The sequence below is a fragment of the Macrobrachium nipponense genome, chromosome 28 (genome assembly GCF_015104395.2).
Source record: "Macrobrachium nipponense isolate FS-2020 chromosome 28, ASM1510439v2, whole genome shotgun sequence".
In the NCBI taxonomy this organism is placed as follows: Eukaryota; Metazoa; Arthropoda; class Malacostraca; order Decapoda; family Palaemonidae; genus Macrobrachium; species Macrobrachium nipponense.
The window spans coordinates 24,866,735-24,890,225 of NC_087217.1; the positions used below are offsets into that span (position 1 = coordinate 24,866,735).

At 31.5% G+C, this 23,491-nt stretch overlaps 2 long non-coding RNA genes across 2 annotated transcripts; both read right to left on the reverse strand.

Annotated features, from left to right (window-relative positions):
• Positions 1–434: 434 nt before the first annotated feature.
• LOC135201301 (uncharacterized) lies at positions 435–16,837 on the reverse strand. Its single transcript, XR_010311480.1, has 3 exons — positions 16,719–16,837; positions 2,160–2,370; positions 435–1,658 (listed from the first exon to the last, which is right to left on the reverse strand). It is a non-coding gene; the product is annotated as an uncharacterized LOC135201301 (long non-coding RNA).
• Positions 5,043–16,569, reverse strand: LOC135201302 (uncharacterized). Its single transcript, XR_010311481.1, has 3 exons — positions 16,415–16,569; positions 6,052–6,225; positions 5,043–5,365 (listed from the first exon to the last, which is right to left on the reverse strand). It is a non-coding gene; the product is annotated as an uncharacterized LOC135201302 (long non-coding RNA).
• Positions 16,838–23,491: the final 6,654 nt, after the last annotated feature.

Consider the following 23,491-nt stretch of genomic DNA (forward strand, 5'->3'; position numbering starts at 1 on the left):
GTTTATGGTCCTATGGCTTGCCCACATAATAATAATAATAATAATCAATAATAATAATAATAATAATAATAATAATAATAATAATAATAATAATAATAATAATAATAATAATGAGACCTACAGTATATGACCATTCTATCTTAAGGCAAGTTACTGTATCACGTTTTATGTTCCTATGGCTTGCCCATATAATAATAATAATAATAATAATAATAATAATAATAATAATAATAATAATAATAATAATAATAATAATAATAATAATGTTGTATGTTGAGAAATAAGGAGACCTAAACCAATGTTATCAAACATAATGCCTCACGTATCTATGATAAATATATTAATTGAAAAAGTCAAACCGAGCCCTGCATATACCTAGTTCTTGGTTTCAGAAACACCCTTCACTATTATATGGAGTTTATTGTCTTCTGTTACAAATGCATATTCAGTTGATATTCTTTAAAAAATGTTGCTTACAGAATACATAACAGAAATGTATGCATATTGTCTGCATGCATTTGTGGGCTTATGCATTGTGAGACAGAAATTCATGAATGGGTATTTAAATTCACTATATATTGTAAAAGATGGCTACAATCAGAAATCCAAAGAAAATCAATTTGTTTGACTGAAAATATAGAGCTTGAATACATGAGACTATCATTCAGTAAAGTGTTTAAGATATAATCAATATAAAATTGTACATAATACCAACAAAAACAAAACACTTCTTTTGTAATAAAAACTTTTAAACAATATGATTTAAAAAAAAAAATACTTATCTCTGTAACAGTGTCTTTAAAATTTCAAAAAAAAAAAAAATATAGAAATAAAACTATTTGAACTTATTTGTAACGAAATAGAATGTGGAAAAAATATTGATGCAAAATCAAGTTATTAGAAATGATTTCTAAGATAATAAAAAAATTATCTAGTCTTTGTAACAGCAAGATATTGGGCCCTCAATTAACAATAAAATAGAGCACAACAATCTCTTTAAAATTTAAATTTTAATAAAGTACAGCAGTAATCTACTTATGTGGCAAAACGTCTTAGAAATTTAGAATGAACAGAAATTAATGTTTGATAATCTACCTCTGGATAAAAAATACTAAAGTTTCTATGAAGCACAGAAGTTATAAACTTAATGAAAACAAGGTTTCTAAACCTTACGTCTACTAGAGTTGAAAACAATAATTTTCTTTTATAAAAATTCTTTTGAAAGTTACGAGTAATTAAACAGTAAACTTGATGAAAGTTTTCCTTGGAGTTTTAACTAATAATATCTTTTTTCAAGTACACAAATAAAAAATATGATTAGATAAAAATACTTTAATCTTTATAAAACAGAGAGCATAGTTTGTGTTCTAGCTATGTAGAGAAAAAAAAAACATTTAGGCATCTAGACATCCAGTAGAATCTTTCTATACCACAAATTACTCTGGCAACTGTTTTGGTGAACCAGCTGCGTCCTTAGAACACAGGATACCGACAGAATTCCGCGATCATTGCCTCCTATTCAAAAGTGGGAAGATAGTTTTGTTCAATTTTGTCTGTGAGCATTTCGAGTTCTTCCTAGCCCACAGTAGGAAGATCGATGTAACGAAGAAGACAAGAAGTTTCAAGGCATGAGGCAATGGTCTCCATTGATCACCATCCTGTGGATATTAGACGATAAGAGCTTCCCTGATCATTTTGTCTTTCTGAAACAGATGAATGACTTCTGGACTGAAAATTCTTAGAGGAAATATTTTGCTATTTACCACTGACTTAAACTTCTACTCATTCTCAAAGGCAGGAATTAAACAACAGGGCCAACTTGACTTCAGTTAAGACACCAACAATGTTTCATAATTGTAGCATTTACAAAAATCAATTAGTAGTATTGACGAATTTTATAAATGAATCCGAAATAAAGAGTATCTAAGATCAAAGATCAGTCATAGCATGAAAAAGTAATAAAAAATATTTCACGAACTTAATAAACAGATTCTATATAATAAATCGTATGTAAGATCAATTATAGCATGAAAGAGCTAATAACATTTTTCCCGCCACCTTAATCATAGCAATGATTATTGTGTTTCATTATCAAGAAAAAAATGGTAATTTTGTTATGCGTCAATTTTCAGCAAGCAAGAACCGTCCAGCCAACTTACTTCCCATTATGATTCTTGTCATAATGATTCTTTTCAAAGTGGTTCTTTTCATAGTGAGCCTTTTCAGCCGACGGACGTCCAATGAGAATTTTGGTGCACAGCATCAGGATAACCATGACGAGGATTCCCAAAAACATGAAGGGCGGGAGGTCGAGGTTTATGTCCTCAAAGTGGGAGGAATTGGCAGGATTGTACCGAATGTAGGGCTCCACTGAAATGCAGAATTTTAGAAGAAAAAAATTAACTCAAAAAGATTCATTGACGGTTTGATGGTTTTCTATTGAATTAGGGAAATGTAATGCTATGATTAATTAGTCTGCAAGACTAATTTATTATCCAATTAGGTTTTGAATTAGTAGAAATTAGACGACTGTCTAATAGGACACTGCTTTTATGTAATAATGGGTAACAAAAACCAAATCTGGAAGGGCTGCTTAAATATATATTATACATATACATACATACATAATATATTAAGCAGCTATCTGATAGCCCACCTCTAGTATGCAACTATACTGCAATACCACCCCCAAAAATTAGCAATTAAAGTAAATATGCATAGAACTCCATTATTAGTCAGAGAATGAACGAATGAAAAATATAGGGAATAGTCTAATAACTCTAAAATGCAACATAAAAATGCATTGAGCTGCTGTCTGATAGGGATCCAGTACTGTGCAAAAATGCAGCGCAGAATTCATGAAAAATGAAGGGTCCACTGATAAAAAAAGATATGCCAGAGATTTGATGAAGCAATAATGATTAAGTGAATATTTATTGTGGCTACAATAAAGGAATAAATAAAGACTAATTAATTATCTGTATTATTTAGTTTTCTGTTAGTAATGTAAGTGCTTGCTAATACAGATACATTATTAATATTAATAGTATGCAATGCAAAAACTATAAATTAAAATTCTGAGGAATGAATATCTTCTAGCTTTAAATGAAACACCCTCTAAAAAATAAACTTGGTACAGGTGAATGAATAAGCTTAACAAATCTGTATTGATGTTCCCTGAGATATACTTAAAATGGTTTCACCAAAAACATTACAAAAATTAATAGAATGAACGAATACCTTATTCAACTGCAATACAATACAGTGTAATTCAAATCGATGAATTTGTCAAGGTTAAGGAGGTAATCAAAAAGCATTAATGAGAAATAAAATTAATTGTCATGGTTTTGTGAGTATCCACAGAAATAACTATTTGTAGAACTCAGTGTTGATATTATTATTATTATTATTATTATTATTATTATTATTATTATTATTATTATTATTATTACCCAGAGTTTACACACTTAAGGTTAAAGTGACAATGAAACACAAAGGTAACAAAGCTTTTTAGAATAGCCATATGTGATGTAAGAAAATAACTGATAGAAAAATCGTATCGTATTGTATGTAACACAAACCAAAACTAACAAGGAAAGTTTCCAATAAACACTTCAGTACAAAATGACACTTAAGAAGGAAGAAATGAAACCCAGTGTCTCCAAACAGGTGTATTTTAAAATCTGTTATAAGTCAACAATGCACTTAAAAGTAAACAACGGGATATTTAAGTCTACAGTTTTACGCAAAGTTGTCATTTCGACTTGAGCCCTACTTAGACAAATTGAAGGGATACTTATATTGTTCTATTTTCTATATTAAAGATACATTTCATTATTAAAATTAAAGTTGATACATTTCACGATATGAATTAACTCACACTTCACTTGTTAGTTCATTCATTCCTTGATAGCACATACATGCATACATACCTACATACAAATATACATGCATACATACATATTTTCTCGAATACATAAACTACGTTGTATAACCTACAACATTTTAACAAATATTGCACATTTTCCCCTTGCCCTTGTGTGAAACAGAAAAATAAGATATAGAATAGAAGGAAGTAGTAGATAATAAGGGACAGAAAAAACAAAATAAAAGAATAATAGTGTTTATAATTATCAGTTTTCGCTTTTCTCTACAATGTTCCTCATTTTAAATACGGAAAGATCGCGTGTTATTCATCAGCATTTATTTAAGGAAAAAAGATTTTTTTTTTTTTTTTTTAATATGTGACATTTCAGGCACACTGAACAATATCTGTTATGCAATCAACACCAAGTAAAGTGGTATTTTTGTCCAGGGTAATAACGCCTGATAAATTTGTTTACCTGTAAAATGGGCAACGTTAAACGATGCTAAAAAGAATTTGGGCTAATGCAAGTATTTTCTTCTTTAGTATTTAGTCAAAATGCAGGCTTGCATGACATTATTTCTGATGGCAAGAAAACTCACTACGCTTAATTTCTAGTTCCGAAATTTTTAATATCTCTAAAATCAATGGAATATTCATTCTTCATGCAATTAAAATTTCCTGAAAATCTGATAACTACAAATTTATGTTTTTGCACATGTGTGTGTATATATATATAATATATATTATATATTTATATATATATATATATATAGATATATATGTATATATATATAGATTAACATATACATATATATAATATATATATATATATATAATATATATATATATGTTAATATAATTATGTAATATATATATTATATATATCATATATATGTATATATATAGGGCATATATAGTATATATTTATACATATATATTTATCTACTGTATGCAGTAATAATATATATATATATATATAGATATATATATATATTATATATATATAATATATATATATATGTATGTATATATATAATATATATATATCTATATATATATAGAATATATATATATATGTATATATATACTCTTATTATATATATATATATATCTATATATATATATATATATATATATATATATATATATATATATATATCCTATATATATAACAAGTGTTTACAATTGCTAAAAACATGTAATCTTTGAGAGAGTCAAATTCTGTAAAATGTGACAAGTAATAGTTTCCACATTTTGGTTACAAAGATATAAAATTTAAGAATACCTTTCAATACATAAAAAAGAATGGTGTATATACATATGGGATATACGCAGACAAATCGAAGCAGAGTATCTGTTCATTCATTAAATTCCTAACCAATTCTTTCATGAAATCAGGACGATTCAGTGATTCATGAGTAGTTCGTGTACACCGGGCTACTACTTCCCTTTCTGGTACTCAGCCAAGAATCTTTGGTGGTAAAGTTTTGGTGGTTCCTGAAATATCAAGCACGAAGGACGTCAGTCTCAAATTTGCAATTCATTTTGGATGTCTCACCTCTGTGTTTCAGTGTCTTTGTGATATGTCTATGAATATGCCAGTGGTCTGATTATTACTGGGATGTCTCAGTACTGTTCAAGTTTACTTTTGGACTTTTTAAAAATATGTCAGAATTCTGATCACTGTTCAGAATTAAGTTCCCAGCTGAATGTTTAGTTGACTTTCGTCAGTGTCAAATTGAAATTCTATTCGGATGTCTCAGTTGTGTGTTTCAGTTTCTTTGGGGTGTAAATCTGGGAACATGCTCGTGTTTTGATTATCATTAAAAATGGAACTTCTCAAGTAAATATTTACTAATTGATTTTCGTCTGCAATTATATTGGGATATATATGTCAGTTCTGTGCTTCAATTTCTTTTGTAATATTCCCAAGTAGGTTAAGTAAGGGTTCTGATGATCAAGACTGCAATTTTTGTTCTAGTAAATCTGGTTATTTTCAGAGATTACTCCCTGGCTTATTAGTTTAAATATTTGCAGTAAATTTCTAGTTAGACGAGAATATAGTCAAGTTGAGTGTTAGGCACGATCATTAAAGATTTCTGATAACCAGTTATATCATGATATTTCAAAGGTATGCAAAACAATTCGGCGTTCTGAAGACGGCTTTGCAGTATAGTACTCACGTCGATTTCCCTTTGCGCATGCGCAATCCTTATATCCCAAATAATGCCAATCATGATCCTGAACAGGACGAGGAAGCCCATCACAAGGAAGCAGCAAGTAATGACACCCTCGGACACTTCTTGGACTTTTTCGGGGGAAAAAGGAGAAGTTCCGTGACTACTGGCAACCATTTCCTGAAAAGGATGAGGTTTATAGTTGTAGGTGTCGTTTTTTTTTTTTTTTGAGTTTTTTGTTTATTGTTATTTTTTGTTTTTTAGTTTGTGTCTGTTGTTATTTTTTTCGTTTTTTGTTTTTGTTTTTGTTTAGTTTTTTTGTTTATTGTTTTTTTTTTTTTAGTATTTGTCTGTTGTTATTTTTTCGTTTTATGTTTTTTTTTTTTAGTTTTTTGTTTATTATTTTTTCGTTTTTTGTTAGTTTAGTTTTTTGTTTTTTTTGGGGGGGGAATTGTATTGTACTTTAAATCATCGAGCGTAGTATATATATATATATATATATATATATATATATATATATATATATATATATATATGTGTATGTATGTATATACATATAAAAGCTACAGCCGAAGGAAAATGGAACGCTGGAGAGGCTAACTATTACTTTATTACTTTCAGTCTTATTAGCAAGACATGGTCATAACAACTGTAACTTTGTTGCATAAGCATCAGTTTTTTTTTTTATTTCTTCGTGATTTAAAATCTCTCTCTCTCTCTCTCTCTATTATATATATAATATATATATATATATATATATATATATATATATATATACATAAATATATATATATATATATATATGTGTGTGTGTGTGTGTGTGTGTATAAACAAATCTTTATTTTGGACTTCAGAATCCTGCCAGATTACCACGACTTCCATCTCCATATGATAAAAAAAAAAAAAAAAAAACGACAAACTTCGACTGCTGCTCCTAAAATACTATGTACGAGAAAATAAAACCTCCAGAACGACGCAAAGCTTGAAAATCTCCTGAAGAGAACGTCCGATTAATTCTGTGGCGTGGTTAACTTTCCTACCTCCCTTGAAACGGGTTTTCACTTGGGCCTAACGTGACTACTTTATTCGGCGTTGGAATTCATTGGCAGCCTCGCTGCTTCCTTACTCCGATTGGCTGGAATGTTGAAGACAGAGTGTCGTTATTCTGTCTCATCCATGCTTTCTCGATGGGACATTCCATGGACGATCTACTGATCAAGGTTCAGAGAGAGAGAGAGAGAGAGAGAGAGAGAGAGAGAGAGAGAGAGAGAGAGATTTCATTTGGCTATTAGTAAAATAAAGCGAGCTGACATTCGATTATTTGTAATGTGGTAGGATTCCGTGAATTTAAGAGAGAGAGAGAGAGAGAGAGAGAGATATTTTATATGGTTGTTAATGAAATAAAGCGTGCTTCACATCAACTTGTGACTTATGTGGCAGGATGCTTTTCGTGAATAATTTCAGCTACCAAAGAAGGAGTCCGTGTCTTCAGTTCAGAGAGAGAGAGAGAGAGAGAGAGAGAGAGAGAGAGAGAGAGAGAGAGAGAGGTTTTCTTGCCTCGGCCTCCCAAATTCCTGAAAGCACCAGGAGGAATATAAAAAAAATAAATGGGCGACTGGTAGTCTGCGGTCTGCGTACGTGCGTGCGTCCGTGTGAGTGTTTGTGTGTGTATGTGAATGTCCGTACATGTGCGTGTATCCGAGGGAGATAAGAGGTACAAAAAGGTCAAGGAGCGAGAGTGTCTCTCTCTCTCTCTCTCTCTCTCTCTCTCTCAGACCTGAAGACACATATTCCTTCTTTGTTAAATGAAATTATTCACGAAAAATATTCTGCCACACAAGTCAATTTAATGTGAGGCTGGCTGCATTTTACCAATAATAAGATAAAATTCTCTCTCTCTCTCTCTCTCTCTCTCTTTGTGAAATGAAATTCACGAAATAAAAGCTACCACATTACAAAACATTTAATGTGAGGCTCGCTTTAATTTTATAATAACCAGATAAAATCTCTCTCTCTCTCTCTCTCTCTCTCTTATACAGAGCCGAGTGCATTGTAACGGTCGCTATGGGGATTTCCTCTCTAGGGACGTAAACAAACCCTCAGTAAACAAGGGTTGTTTCCTTGTCCGATGGTAGACCACTCGTTCCCGGCGAAAATACACTAAGACGACACTAAACTATTGTATTATAATGCAATTTAAATAATGTGGATAGATCTCTTTTATATATCTTATATTTCAAACAGTTTGCAAGTAAGAAAATAAATTTACTTTAGTATAATTTGGATAGCCCTTCTTGATTCCTCTTATTTGAAACCATGAAAAAAAAGCAAGACAATGCTCAAAAACCTGGAATTTTATGTGATTGTCAATGACAACATTCTTAAGGCAATTTAAAATATTTTACGAATATTTTTCTGAAAGCTGTAAAACAAATTTTGAGGGCTAAACACCTGCAAAATTTAAAAAAAGCACAACTTCTTATTGTGAACGTGATGAAAACATAATTTAAAATTTTTTAATATATTCCTATTTTGATTGGTACTTCAGAAATGTAAGTTTTTTTAATCTTTTTCCGTTTATTCCAGTGGCTCTGCTGGCACTTGTGTCCTGACGAAAGTACAAGCACCATAGATAAGAATTGTTTTGTACTGGCTATAAGGACCCGAAGATACCTTATCTCTGAATTACACTTGTTTTCGGTTTTTCCTCCCACGAATTCATTTTGAAGCATAGTGTCTCACGTTTCTTAGATTCCAGGAAAGTAAAATGTATGTAAAAAAAATAACAATCATAACTGTTACTCATAATCAAAATAAATGAGTAACTTTGGTATTTCACTTTACCGAGTCTTTAGGCGTCAACTTATCTTGAATTCATTTAAATATAATTGTCATCAGTAACAGTTTGAACTGTTATCATTTTCCTTACATTTTAAAAACTTGCCAGATACGAAGAAATATGAGAAAACAAAGACTAAAAGCAATTTAATAAGGCCAGTGAAAAATTAGAAGAATTATTTTACATCTACAGAATTCGAAGAAATACGAAAAAGGCTAAATTAATTCAATAACATACTGCGATTTGAAACCGTACTTGTATTGCTTCTAAATACAACATACGTATACATTACTCATCAACATAGTTGTGGACATTCATTTATTATTATTATTATCATTGTTATTAGAAGAAGAACAAGAAGAAGAAGATGAACCCCAACAATAAAGATGAGCATTTATATATATGCTGAAATCTTCGACTATCATCAGACGACATTTTTGAGTGTTGTACTTCAAAAGGCGGCTGCTCGTAGCCTCTACGCAGTATCACAATGCTTCGCGGAGAGCCCTACCACCACATATTTATCAGTGGCCAACGTTCGGTTCAGTAGGCCTATAGCTCAGATTCAAAAGTCCGCCTCCACGTTTATTCTCTGCCTTGCATAAAAAAAAACCTGACAAACAACTTTCTTGGTCCAACGAAAGCGAAAAGACTGAGTAGTCGTGAAGGTAGTTTTAATGTGTAAAAATTATTTTATCAGTACATATAATGGCATTTCATCTTGGAAATGACTGTCGTCATTTCGATGCTTTTTTGTTTTATATAAGTTGTAATAATAATTTCGATAGGGAGGAAATATCAGCTGTATAATTATACACACACACACACGCACACACACACACGCACACACACACACATATATATATATATATATATATCCCTGTGTAAACTGTATATATTCTTCTGGAAGTAAAAATGGTATATTTCAAAACATAATCCTGGCTAGTGGATGAATTAATCCTCCCCCCTCTCCCTCTCCCTCTCTCTCTCTCTCCCTGTATGTGTGTTGTGTTAATATCACCGATGAAGTATCAAAACTAACAGATGAAAAAAATTAATAAAAAAAATATAACAGCCCCTTAATTCTTTTCAACGAGAAAACTAAATGGTAACGAATATTAAAATAATCATTGCAATTTTGAATAGATGCTGGTACCAAGCAGGTAATTTCGTAGCACTCATACTTCCCAACGAAAGAAAAAGTTACATTTAACAGTGTTGTTGATACCTGGTAATGCACTAAATCTGTTATTTTGTTTGGGTCTAACTCCTACCCTGTTTAATTCACAATGCAGTAAAATGTGGTTAAACAACACCAATTTGCACGTGATTAATTAGTATTTTCAAGTAAATGTCAGTATGCAACAATATGCAAGGACATGACATTGAACTTAACATGATTGCAAGATATTGATATTCGGATTTTTTTTTATAAGAAATTAAAAAATTTTGTGACGTGACTTTTCTTTGAGTGAATATTAAAGCTGCTCTCTAGACTTGACAATCCCCAGCCAATTGGAAATATATCTGTAAACAAACCAAAGAAACATTAGCGAACTTTATTCTATTCAGACGTGAGAAAATGGGGCATGTTTTTATTTTGGCATTGTGGTTTTTTTTCCTCGCTTTCTACTACTGTGAATTAAAAAATAATCAGTCTTCTTGCATTTACGCATGCTCAGCTCTCTATGTCATTGCTGAGGCGAGAAGAAGAAATGCCTGGAAAATGATAAATAAAAAAGTAAGCCTTTTTTTCTCAGAGGTAGCCAGGCGTCCTAGACTAGTGAAAGGCCAGCGAGCAGTAGTAGGGTTATTGAGCGAGAGGATTAAGTTACAAGCCTAAATCTAATCCCGAAAAGGTATCTATGGGTAAAGGGGATAAGATATTTCTAAGGGACAGCTAGAGGTGTCCATTCAGCTGATTATTAGTTCTCCAGAGGTGGAAAGGAAAGCAGGTGTCGTGTCTGTGAGTATCTAGATTTGTGTGATTTTATATATATATATATATATATAGATATATATATATATATATATATATATATATATATATATATATATATATATATATATATATATATATACTGATCTCAAGTGTCTTATATTCTCCTAAAAATTTTATGCTTCTTTGGATCATTTTAATGTTGATTACTCTCACTTTTCTTAATGGAAAAGTCTTGCCTCTTTGACATTTGCCAGTGCTAGTTCACTGCACTGTCTGTGGTTATAATTACTTTTCGTACCCAGCATCTTACAAGGAAATTATGGGTTTTTTAATATTTATTAGTACTTTAAATATTTTATTAATCTTTAATCTTTTTATAGCCCTCGTATTGTAATATTTATTACTTGGATATATTTTAATTGATCTCAGTTCTGTTTTATAAAGTCTCTGTATTGTAATATTTATTACTTGGATAGTCTATCAATCTCAAATTTGTTATATACTTTGTGGCACCTTGCAGTGTTAAGTATAATCTTAACTAAAGTATTTTTCTTTTAATCTGCCACTTTGTGTTGGCATTTCTTCATTATGCTATTTAACTCTTTTGGTCTTGAAGTATTATTACTTCATAAACATCCTTGTTTTGGAGTTTAGGAAATTCTGACATACTGCAATACAAGTTATTTATTTATTTAATTTTTTTGTGATATTATGTAAAGTTGTTGCCTTGGAGAGTTGAATTATGTGACCCTTTTATTTGGCTGACGTGCTTTTATGTCATTTTTATTGAAAATGCCTCAAGTTGGGTATTCTGCGACGCCTGACAAATATCTCTGTAATGTTGATATTCTTTTTTTTCACAGTGTTTTTGACGTAGTGTATTTTTCAAGTCTTCCTGTGGTGTTCTAACTTTTGTCCAATGCCCCACTTAGATATTCTGTATTCTTTGTAAGTTTTAAAAGCTACAACGCTGTATTTTTAGTTTGTTTTGTTTTTGTTTGCAATATTGTCCCCTTGCGTTTCCATTAAACTCTTCCTTTACAGTGTTATTATTGCTTTTCTTTTGGCCTTTTCCAATCTGAATTATCAATTTGCATTTGTACATGTTCTTCTAAAAAGGGATTTAACACGAATGACATTCAGTGCCCGAGTACAAATTATCTTTCTTCTTTTCAAATGAATATTTGTCTCATATGCTATTACTATGTTAGTAAACTTTGAACGTTTAATTATGTATCAGAAGAATGACATTCAGTGCCTGAGTAAAAATGACGTTTCTTCTTTTCAAATGGATAGACGTCTCATATTATGCTATTCATATGTTAGTAAACTTTACAGATTTACTTATGCATTAGAAGACTTTTAATCTTATTATAAAAAAAATGTTCTGATTCTGTCGATGTATCAGTCAAAATACAAGAGACAAAAGTTGAAGTGGAAACTATTAACTGCAAATGAATTATGTAATATATTTAATAATATATTGAAACCATTGTTTATAATTGTTTTCTATTATTTTATAACACCAATTCCTCAACATTGGCCATTAATGCATAGGCATATTTGATCACTGTGCAAAGAACATGTCAGTTATTACAAACTCCCATAAGCATTTTAGTTCAAAGAATTCTTGTATAGTATTTAGTGTAGCATTTAAATCTCTTGAGATTTTGACACATTTATTAACTGCATTTCAGGGAATATATATATTTGAGGTTCATGAAATTTAGGTAAGGTTAAGTGCGGTATCAAAATTTAATGATACGCTAAGCCTTTGCTAGGCTGGACACTATTGCATTTTCATTTAATGAAACACACATCCCAACAGTGAGAGAGAGAAGCATAAACTGAAGCATGAGTACGTAAATATTTCATTATTATTATTATTATCATTATTATTATTACTATTGTTATTATTGTTATTATTATTATTATTATTATTATCATTATTATGAACCCTCTTCCTATGGAAAAAGCCTACAAGCGTTTGACTACAAATTCAAGCGTGCAAAGAACAAGGTGCTCATTTGAAACAATTCACATTAGATAATACAAAATACAGAAGAGATCATCTATCAAAAAAAGAATACAACAAGAATTAATAATTCTTTGAGGAGTTGAATTGATAATTCACAGTCATAAAAATATAGGGCATTGAACTGAATTTTAATTCATTAATTCATAGGACTGATATGGTATGTTTAAGATACACCAGCATTCAGTATTTTGTTTCTAAGAATTGAGAAATTGATTACAATAACTAGGTGATTTTTTTCCCCAAATTCCTAATGAAGATAACACAAAGATTTGAGTGACAATGACCAAAATTCAGAATTTCTTGAGCTTATTATAAGTTGCTAAACACAAGAATTGTTCAAAGGAGCAAGTGAAAGACTGAAAGAATGTAAAAAAAAAAACTTAGCAATCATTTGTCACAATAAACATTGGCATCTGTCTTTTACCCCATTTTCCTTAAGAAAAACTAATTAGTTATTTTTGCTAGAAAGAATCAAGTTTATGTCCGTATAGGAGGAACACTAATCCTAAAATTTACCTAAATATTTACAAAAGAAAATAGAGAATTTTTTCTTATGAAAAACCAACTTCAATTACTGCTTAAAATTAATAAAAAAATTAAGTTAACTCATTCCTATGAAAGAACAGAGGTCATCTATGTAAACCATCTTGAATAAAAGTTGACAATTTATTTGGAAAAGAAGCTATTAGTCTTTAAATGATTTTGAATGCTAAATATGAATGCTGTTAATTTATCCCTGTGGCGTACTTCCATCTCTACATATGATGTTGACTGCATAGCATTTGTTAGCTTAAGGCAATGAAATAGCACTATACATCACTACCTGTGGCTGTGAAAAATTATTTACTTTTACATATGATTTTTTTTTTTATGACATTTGTTTAATTGAAATGGCACTACCCATTCCTACATATAAATCTAAATCCAGAAGACTTTTTTTACAACACCATCATCCATTTCTACAGGTGCAATTTTACTACAGAGTACTTGCCAATTTATTCTTACCAAAAATATCAGTATATATAAAACTATCAATGTCTATATAGCCTACATATAAATTCTAAAATTAAATACAGCCGTCTTTTCATGTGCTATGGAACAATTTCCATTTATATAACAGGTTATCTGATATATAAATGCCGTTCATAATTGTGAAATAACAATGCCATGAAAGTATGTTCCAAAGTATATCAGCTTACTATTTCAGAAAGTAGGACATCATCGCTAACTATAACAAAAATATATCAAACCCGCATTACCAAGAAAAACTCTTTATCTTACTCAAATAACACAAGACTATTCCTGAGGTTACAGCAAAAATAAATATCTTAGAAATCCTGTTCATTTCTTGAATTTAGCCCGACGAGTACCTACAGACAACTAAAATTCACTTGAGCACCTGTCTTCTAAATTTATATTAATATGATAAGACTATCATAAATGCTTTCGTAATATGTTATTATATCTAAAGAAACAGAGTACCAGCATATTATCGAAATCTATGAGGTATCAGATAGAATAAACCTGAATCATATTTTCTAGAAAAATTTTTGTACCCATGAAAAAATATAGGACAAAATCATCTGCTAAACCCAGTGGCTAATCATTGTCTTTACTCATGAAATTTTAAGAACTAATACGACGGAAGAATGTAGTATATATATCATATATATATATATATATATATATATTATATATATATATATATACATATATTATATATATATATATTAATATATATATATATATATATATAATATATATTATATATATATATATATATATAATATATATACATATATACATATACATATATACATATATCATACATATACATATATAACATATATATATATACATATATATATATCATATATATATATATACATATATACTTTATATATATATATATATATATACTCTATATACTTACATTCTTGCTGTATTAGTTCTTAAAATTTCAAGAGTAAAGACAATGATTAGCCACTGGGTTTAGCAGAAGATTTTGTCCTATATTTGTTATGGGTAAAAAAATTTTCTAGAAAATATGATTCAGATTTATTCTATCTGATAACTCATAGATTTCGATAGTGCTTGTAGTCTGTATCTTTAGATATAATAACATATTACGAAAGCATTTATGATAGTCTCATCATATTAATATAAATTTAGAAGACAGGTGCTCAAGTGAATTTTAGTTGTCTGTAGGTACTCGTTGAGCTAAATTCAAGATTTCGATAGTGAGCTGGTAGTCTGTTTCTTTAGATATAATAACATATTATATCTAAGATTGAGGTCTTTTTAGAGGAAGCTGGAATTTTTATATGATATTTAGATACAAAAGTTTGTTGTTCTGATGTCCCAGTGAATGCTCTTGTTTTTTTAAGCAACTCTTATTTATGATTTGGATGTTATTACGTAATGTAATATATAATATATATATATAAATATATATATATATATATATGTGTGTGTGTGTGTGTGTGTGTATAATACTTATATGTGTGTGTAATGCATATACGTATAGGCATCCACATCATACATAAGAGTTACTTAAAAAAAAAAATCATAGGACATCAGTTAATCTACCAGAACAACACTAGATACAAAGAAAAAGGAGTAGCTAGAGTTGTTCTGGTAGATTAACTGATGTCCTAATGAATGATTTTTTTTTTTAGTAACTATCTATGATGCTGATGCCTATACGTATATGCATATATGCATACACACACACACGCACACACTATATATAGATATATATATATATATATATATAATATATATATAGATATATATATATATATACGTATACACATCCAAATTATAAATACGAGTTGCTTAAAAAAACAAAAGCATTCACTGGGACATCAGAACAACAAACTTTTGTATCTAAATATCATTTTAAAAATTCCAGCTTCCTCTAAAAAGACCTCAATCTTTATCTTATGGCTACTCAAAGACAGAAAATAAAACATTATATAGACAACACTTGACACATTCAAAATGTTATTCTTGTGGTGACTGTAAAGACAAATAGAATAATAATGCTTATCATTTATTCAGGTCAGCACTATTCATACCAACGAGTTAGCAATGTATGAAGTATCCAAGTCACATTAGTCAGACAATTTTAAGGTCGTTATTTGATCTTAGCAAACATCCTTGTGAATGGCAAGAGAGTTATATTTACCTACGTATGTTAAAGAGAGACGGTTTGTGGGTGCCTGAAGGCAAAGTGAATAGTCGTTGGTAAACTGGAAAAGAAACTAACTTATTTTCGACTTTCAAAATATTTCTGGTGGAGACAAAACCAACGCATTTCCATTGCCACTTTAATTTTACCATAGTTAAATAGACGATTAATTTTACCGTAGCTTAGCAGACGATCTGAACGAACTTGTAATATTCTATTCACTCGACAATAATCAAAGGAAATAAAAAAAGATATTTGGATAATTTCAATAGTTCTGATGGAAAAACACGTAAGAAACCATTACTTCCTAAAGGACTAGAAACTTGTGTAGCTAAATAAACAAAATGCTTTCCTTACCATTTAATCCAAGAATGAAATATTCAATTATCCCTTTAGAAAATCACTCCAAGGTGGTTGCGAACTAAAAAAAAAATGCTTTCTAGGTTTGCCTTTTCAAATCTGTGCCTCCAAACCCAAAGAAAACAAACAGGAGGGACACTAAACCATGCGAGTTGAGTTTACAACTATACTACGGGAAGGCTATAAGGATACCGAGTAAACCACCAGTAGTATTTTAAAATAAAAGACAATCCCACAAACTGTTTACATCTCCAAGACACAAAAGCGCAATTACCAACAGAAAACTGCCCATTTACTTAACTGTTTCAGAGTTGTTCAGCGAAGCACGACGTCTCCAGAAGACCGTACAGCGTGGAATAGCAAAATCTCGTAAAACTTTACCTGTGTTGGGGAGAGCGAGCGCCCGAGACAAGCTCCTCCACCAATGGGAAGCCAGATGCTTTTTTGCTTGCTTTCACTTAACCGTGACGTCACAGGCTGCCGAAATAGGCCTAATCACGGTTTGTCGCATTTAACAATTTGGCGTTTCTAACTTCAGTAGTGGAGTTTTTGGGAGTTAAAACGAGGCTTAAAAATCATATTTGGAGGTTATTCTGTTAATGCCAAGATCAAATTAACGCGAGAAAAGGGGCATAGAATACCCCAAATCCATATGGTCATACATGGCATCAGTATTGACGGGGTTACTAAGTATTTAATTTCTATCTCGTCTTTTATATATATAACAAAAAAATAATGGTTGTTTTCTTTACCAATCTCCTCCTCTGTATTATTGATCTCGAATATTCCTTTGGAAGACTGGAAAATTTCGACAATTCGTAAAGCGTAGTTTCTTACGCCTCTGTTCTCAGTCTTCTTCTCATCTGTTTTTCTCTCATTTTCTTGTAAATATATTGCCCTCCGCCCCCCCCCCCCCCCCACAACCCCCACCAACTTCTGTTACCAAGAGGATTTCGCAGGTAAGGTATAATCTATTCTAATGAAAAATACAATCATATTCTTAGGAAATTGTTTTCATTTGCCTCGTATTTAATCATAACAGTGACAAAAATCGACCAACAGTTAAGATCACTCTTATATTAATGATAACAACATAGGAATATTGATTGGGACAAGAGTAACATAATATATTAAAGTAATAAATCAATGCAAGTTGTAGTTCTTAAACACTCTTGTTTGATCTTGAATTCATATATATATATATATATATATATATATATATATATATATATATATATATATATATATATATATATATATATATATATATATATATATATATATATATATATTATATACATACACACACACACATATATACATATATATATATATATATATATATATATATATATATATATATATATATATGCATGCGTGTGTAGATACAGCATATATACAGTATATATGTCATTAGCTCTGAATCTACCCATAAAATAAGTTAATTAATAAAGTAGACTGATTATATTTTTTTCTTGAAATGAACATGGATTGTCATGAAATAAGCAACATTTTACCATTTATTGTTACAGCATTTTCTTTACCAAAACTCAACTCTTAAATCGATCATTAAATCATTAATATCCTAGATGAGAATTGGACATAATTCGAGTCTATTTATGAAGAAGACTCTTGCAGTATATATAAAAATATGTTGTTTGTAAAGATTTCTAGAAATTTATAGATATACTTATTTAAATATATATTGTAAACAGCAGATTTAAAGTTTCTTTTTCAAATGAAAATTAGTGAATTTTTTTCGAAAAAAAAATATTTGATGGCTATTCTTAACAGAATTCAAGAAGACATACAAGATTTTATATGAAACTTTTTTTTACTTCATTTCGATGCAGACGACACTGTGAAGACTCAATACGTAAAATATATATAGTAAACAACAGAATTAAAGTTTATTTTTTCAAATAAAAATTAGTTATTTTTTTCGAAAAAAAACAAATTTTTTAGGGCTGTGCTTAACAGAATTCAATAAAACATACAAAATTGTATATAAAACCATTTATTTTACTTCAATTCGATACAGACGACACTGCGAAGACTTAGTACGTAAAATGTTCTCCGTGACTCCCTTGACATTGAACTTTGGACGACACCCAAGAAATGGCTAAAACCAGACTTTTGTAGACCTAAAAGCAGCCTGTGTCCTTTTACCGAAGGACGAATTTCAGTATCAGTGACCAATCAAAATTGGGTGTTTTAGGCCTAAAAGAAGGAGGACTTGATTGTTTATAGAGAGGCTCCTCCTAAAATTTAGGCCTATAGGCCACTAAGATATTCGAATGTTGCCAGCTTTGTTTTTCAAGTTCAAGTGGAAGGGCGAATTAGCCAAGTTCTTCATTCTCAGCTGAGATCCTTCCTACATCGATCGCTCAGCATGCCACCTCCGACCTCTGCTGACCAACTGGATCGTATGATTGTGAGTATAGCTGCTGAACTTAGTTTCTGGTGAGGAAGCAGGAGTTTGCTAAACCAAACTTAGTTTCAACTTTGAGGTGACAGACTCCTCTGTTTCGTGTGTGGTGTGAAGGACTTGAAGACGAACGTCCTTTGAAAAGAAATGCTGGGGACTTAACCCTATAAGAATTTTTGATACGAAATCCAATTAGTTTATCTTTAAGTGTATCTGGGATTCGAAAAGAAATTATTTTATTGTATCTCTTTCCCTGGATCGAAGACTATCTTTTAAGAGTGTATATTGTTGCGATGTTCATTATTATTAATCAACTTACTCGTCCTCCTTGTCTTAAAATGTTGCATGAAACTGATGCATTGGGTAAAACGTTTTGCTAAGCAACTTAAAATTGAGTTTGTCACAGGTCAAAACTACCATAATTTATTTTTACACATAGCACGTCGTAATTTCATAAAGTAAGCTCTCTTGACTCTTCAAAGGACTTCCTAAATCCTACAGTATTTTGGCAGTTTTTTCTTGGGTTATCAAGTAAAGAAAACGTCGCGTTATTAATGTGATTCCGGACATATTTGTAATACTGAAATATATACAATTTTTACTGCTTTTGTGGCATCACGAAATGGACATTAGTTATTTTGAATGTAATGAAAAGGACATCTCTCTGTCTCTGTCTCTGTCTCTGTCTCTCTCTCTCTCTCTCTCTCTCTTTATTAACAATAAGGCTTCATGGGAGCAGTGTAATTTCTTTTCGAAAAGCTATTCAGCTCAATATTCTTTCCTGGTCTCACCATGTCCCAAAGACAAGAGGCTTTTCCTATCTGCCTTGATGGAGGGCACTCGTCTAATAACACGAATTTGTCTTTATATCGGTGAGGGGCGGACCCCAGCAGCCGCGCTGTACCGACTGCTTGGGCCCTTAACTGTGAGCGAGGCGTTTCATGACGCTCTTCGTGACCTTGAGAAACGAAACATGTCTCCTTAGGGCTCGTCGTACAGATGGGAGATACTCTCTGGATCCCGTCTCTGACCAAGAATCTGGAAGATGCTGCTGCGAATTTTGATGACGCTAACATTTTTGCATTTACTTCGAAATGCTGTTCCTTTGACATGCAAAATATCCGGTTAATAATGTTAGTTTTCTGTTTGTATTTTGTTGGTTTCAGTTGGTTCAGTTCTATATACCATTTACTCTCGACAAATGATATTATCTTTGGGGACCTTTGGACGTCATGCTGTCAAGAGAGCCCAAAATCAGTCAATCTCTCTCTCTCTCTCTCTCTCTCTCTCTCTCTCTCTCTCTCTCTCTCTCTCTCTCTCTCTCTCTCTCCTAAGTTACCTCAACACCCAAAACATATTTCAAGTTCAGTTGTCCCCATCTTGTTGCTAATCTCTCTCTCTCTCTCTCTCTCTCTCTCTTCTCTCTCTCTGTTACCTCAACACCCGAAATATATTTCAAGTTCAGTTGTCCCCATCTTGTTAATAATCTCTCTCTCTCTCTCTCTCTCTCTCTCTCCTAAGTTAGTTATCTCAACACCCGAAGCATATTTCAAGCTCAGTTGTCCCCATCTTGTTACTAATCACACTCTCTCTCACTCTCTCTCTCTCTCTCTCTCTCTCTCTCTCTCTCTCTCTCTCTCTGAGTTACCTCAACACCCAAAAACATTTTCCACGTCACATTTCTCCTTGCATATTCCTTGTATCATACTTTCTTAACATTTCAAAATAGTCTTCAGTTTGTTTGCTACAAGCTCACAGATCAGGAGGCCGCTCATGCAGGTCTCAGAACATGAGGACAGGAGCCACCGTCTCCTCTTGAAGCCCTTGATCCAAGGTTATCTGGTTTGTCGCAGCTTGCTAGGGAGACCTGTTGGCTAGGTGGCTACTATTGTTCCCTCGAGAGCCTGGCTCCAAGAGGATCTTCTCCTCACTTTCTTGAGAGATGCTTGATGTCACCACGAGCGTCACTTACATATTTTGTGGAAGGCCTAAGGTTGTCTTTGTGTGCTAATGCCTCATTGGCTAATATGGATTAAAATGAAGAGTATAGTGGTCTGGTCCTGTTGGGGAAGAGAGAGAGAGAGAGAGAGAGAGAGAGAGAGAGAGAGAGAGAGAGAGAGAGAGAGAAACTATGGAGACGTGAATTTATTTGCTCAAGTTACTTTTTCCTTTTTTTAATTTCCCTGTTTTAAGGAGAGAGAGAGAAACTTTTGAAATGGCTGCTTTTAAAAGCATTGCTCTTTAAAAGATACACTAACAATCAGTTGTTTGGGAAATACTGTACTATAATTGAGGAAAGTTAAAATAAGCCATTCAATAAAAGAGCAAAATATGTAATTTCTGGCTTGTTTATTCTCGAGGGTCGTTATGGCGTATAATTGACCCTCTCTTCCATGAGGTAGTTGTAGTTTTAGTGTAGTTTGTTTCTTTGTAATACATTTTCTTATTAATGAGTTGATATACATGTCCCATTTTTCAATACATACATGCATACATACATACATACATACATACATACATACATACATACATACATACATACATACTTACTGAAAGATCATTTAATATTCTTATGAAGTATGAATGTTTGAGACTCGAAATTCCCGTCCTCATTTAAACAAATAACTCTACATGAGCTTTATAAAATATCTTAACAATAAAACATATTTGTTTCACATTTTGCCTCAACTTAAAAGAAAGAAAATAAAATGAGTAAAAGTTTATTTAACTTTGACTCGCTTTAAGAACAGCATACGTCATGTTCAAATGCCGTAGTTTTACCTCTATTTCAAGGAGTTGACCCAGCGTCAGAAGTTGGCCGAGGACATGCAGTCGCTGCTTCCAGTCTGCCTCGGGATAATGCTCGTGTGTCTGCTTGTCGCTGTGGTGGTGTGCATTTGTCGCAAGAAGTACAACGGCAAGCCGACGACAAGTGAGGTGAGTCTTCTGTCTGGAATGCTTCTTGTGGAAATGGGAATTTTAATTATATATATATATATATATATATATATATATAGTATATATATATATATATATATATATATATATATATATATATATATATATATAGATATATAACATTTGATACAATGATCATTACAGAGTATCAATCACTGCTGACTTAAGTGAAATGGCTTTGGCTCAATAACTATGCTCAGTATAAACATGAATAATATAATACGTGAACTAACAACTTAACTGAATTTAGTTAAAGGTTAACATAAAGAAAACTGCTCGTGAGTATCTCCTGACCAGCATGTAACTCAGTGGTTGGTCAACTTTAACGCTCATGCGAAGTAATGCAGTAGAGTAAGAGGACTTTGTGACAGGTTGGGTCTAAGTTATGATTTCGAAATTAATGAGTAGTTTGACGTCATAATTGACCACATACATTTTATGTCTAGAGATTATCTATATAAGGGAATTAAGGAATTATCTTTTCAAGTTAACTAAAATTAAATTATTAATCTCCATAGGTTCATAAAGCCATTATTCAAAATATTAGAGAGTAAAATAATTTTTCAAAATTTATTTTGTAAGACTTTTCTTATACTGTTCTGAAAGAAGGTATGGTAAAAATGGTCACATTTTCTTTTGCCCAGGCTGAAGACATGTTTAGGAAAACTACTGATAGAAAATTATTTTCATAAACGAAATGTTTAGTATCCATTTATCTAATACTTATATATATATATAATTTTCTCTAGACCTAGTGAGCTATACATTTCCTATTATTTAAAAGCAATGGAAATGAATTACATTTCTCTTTCACAGGCCTGTCTTAGCACCAAGTTTGCAGGACCCTTGCCCATCCCTGGTCAAATCGAGGTCCATGGACACATCTGAAAGACCCAGGAAGAATCTTTATACAGTATACAGCATGGAGTATACAGTATACGTGGCATCCAAAGCTACAAGGGGTGTGAAATGGTGGCGGGCTCAAATATTTATCCAATTATTATTTTTTTTGGAGAGAGAGAGAAATTACAACTTACTGTAATCAAACGTGTCTGTAGCCATCCGTAGATTTTTAGACATTTTCTGATTTGTGTGCAAGTAATCAAAATTGTCGTATTGTAGTTAGATATTCAGGATATACACGTTACAGAATACAGCCATTTGTAATTTCAGTAATCAATCATGAATAACAGAACAGAAAATAAAAAAAAAAGTAGGCAATGGTTTAAATTTCCTGTTAGCCTTTTTTTTAATGTTTCATCCACTACATTAAGATTTACAGATAAACTTGGCAGGACTATTGTTTAACATATAAAAACCACGTTCAAGAATAATAGCCTATTTAAGAACAAAGTTCCTCTTCATTAGAGAAGTCTGGTGTGATTCCAGTACGGGCTCTTGCCTTTACATATCAAAATCTAACAGGAAATTGCACTGTAATGCTACAGAAGACAACCATTGTTTTATCAATGTATCAGTAGTTTTGTAGTTGTAGAATAAAACATGCCAAGAGAATTTATTTCGTTCTTATTTGTACCTTGCATGAAAGTTTCACACACACACACACACACACACACACGCACACACGCACTCACGACGCAGACTCGTGATATATTTGGAGAAATAAAAAGGGGAGTAATAACAAAGAGAAATTGGGATTAAGATAGTTATAAAGACGATAGGATATA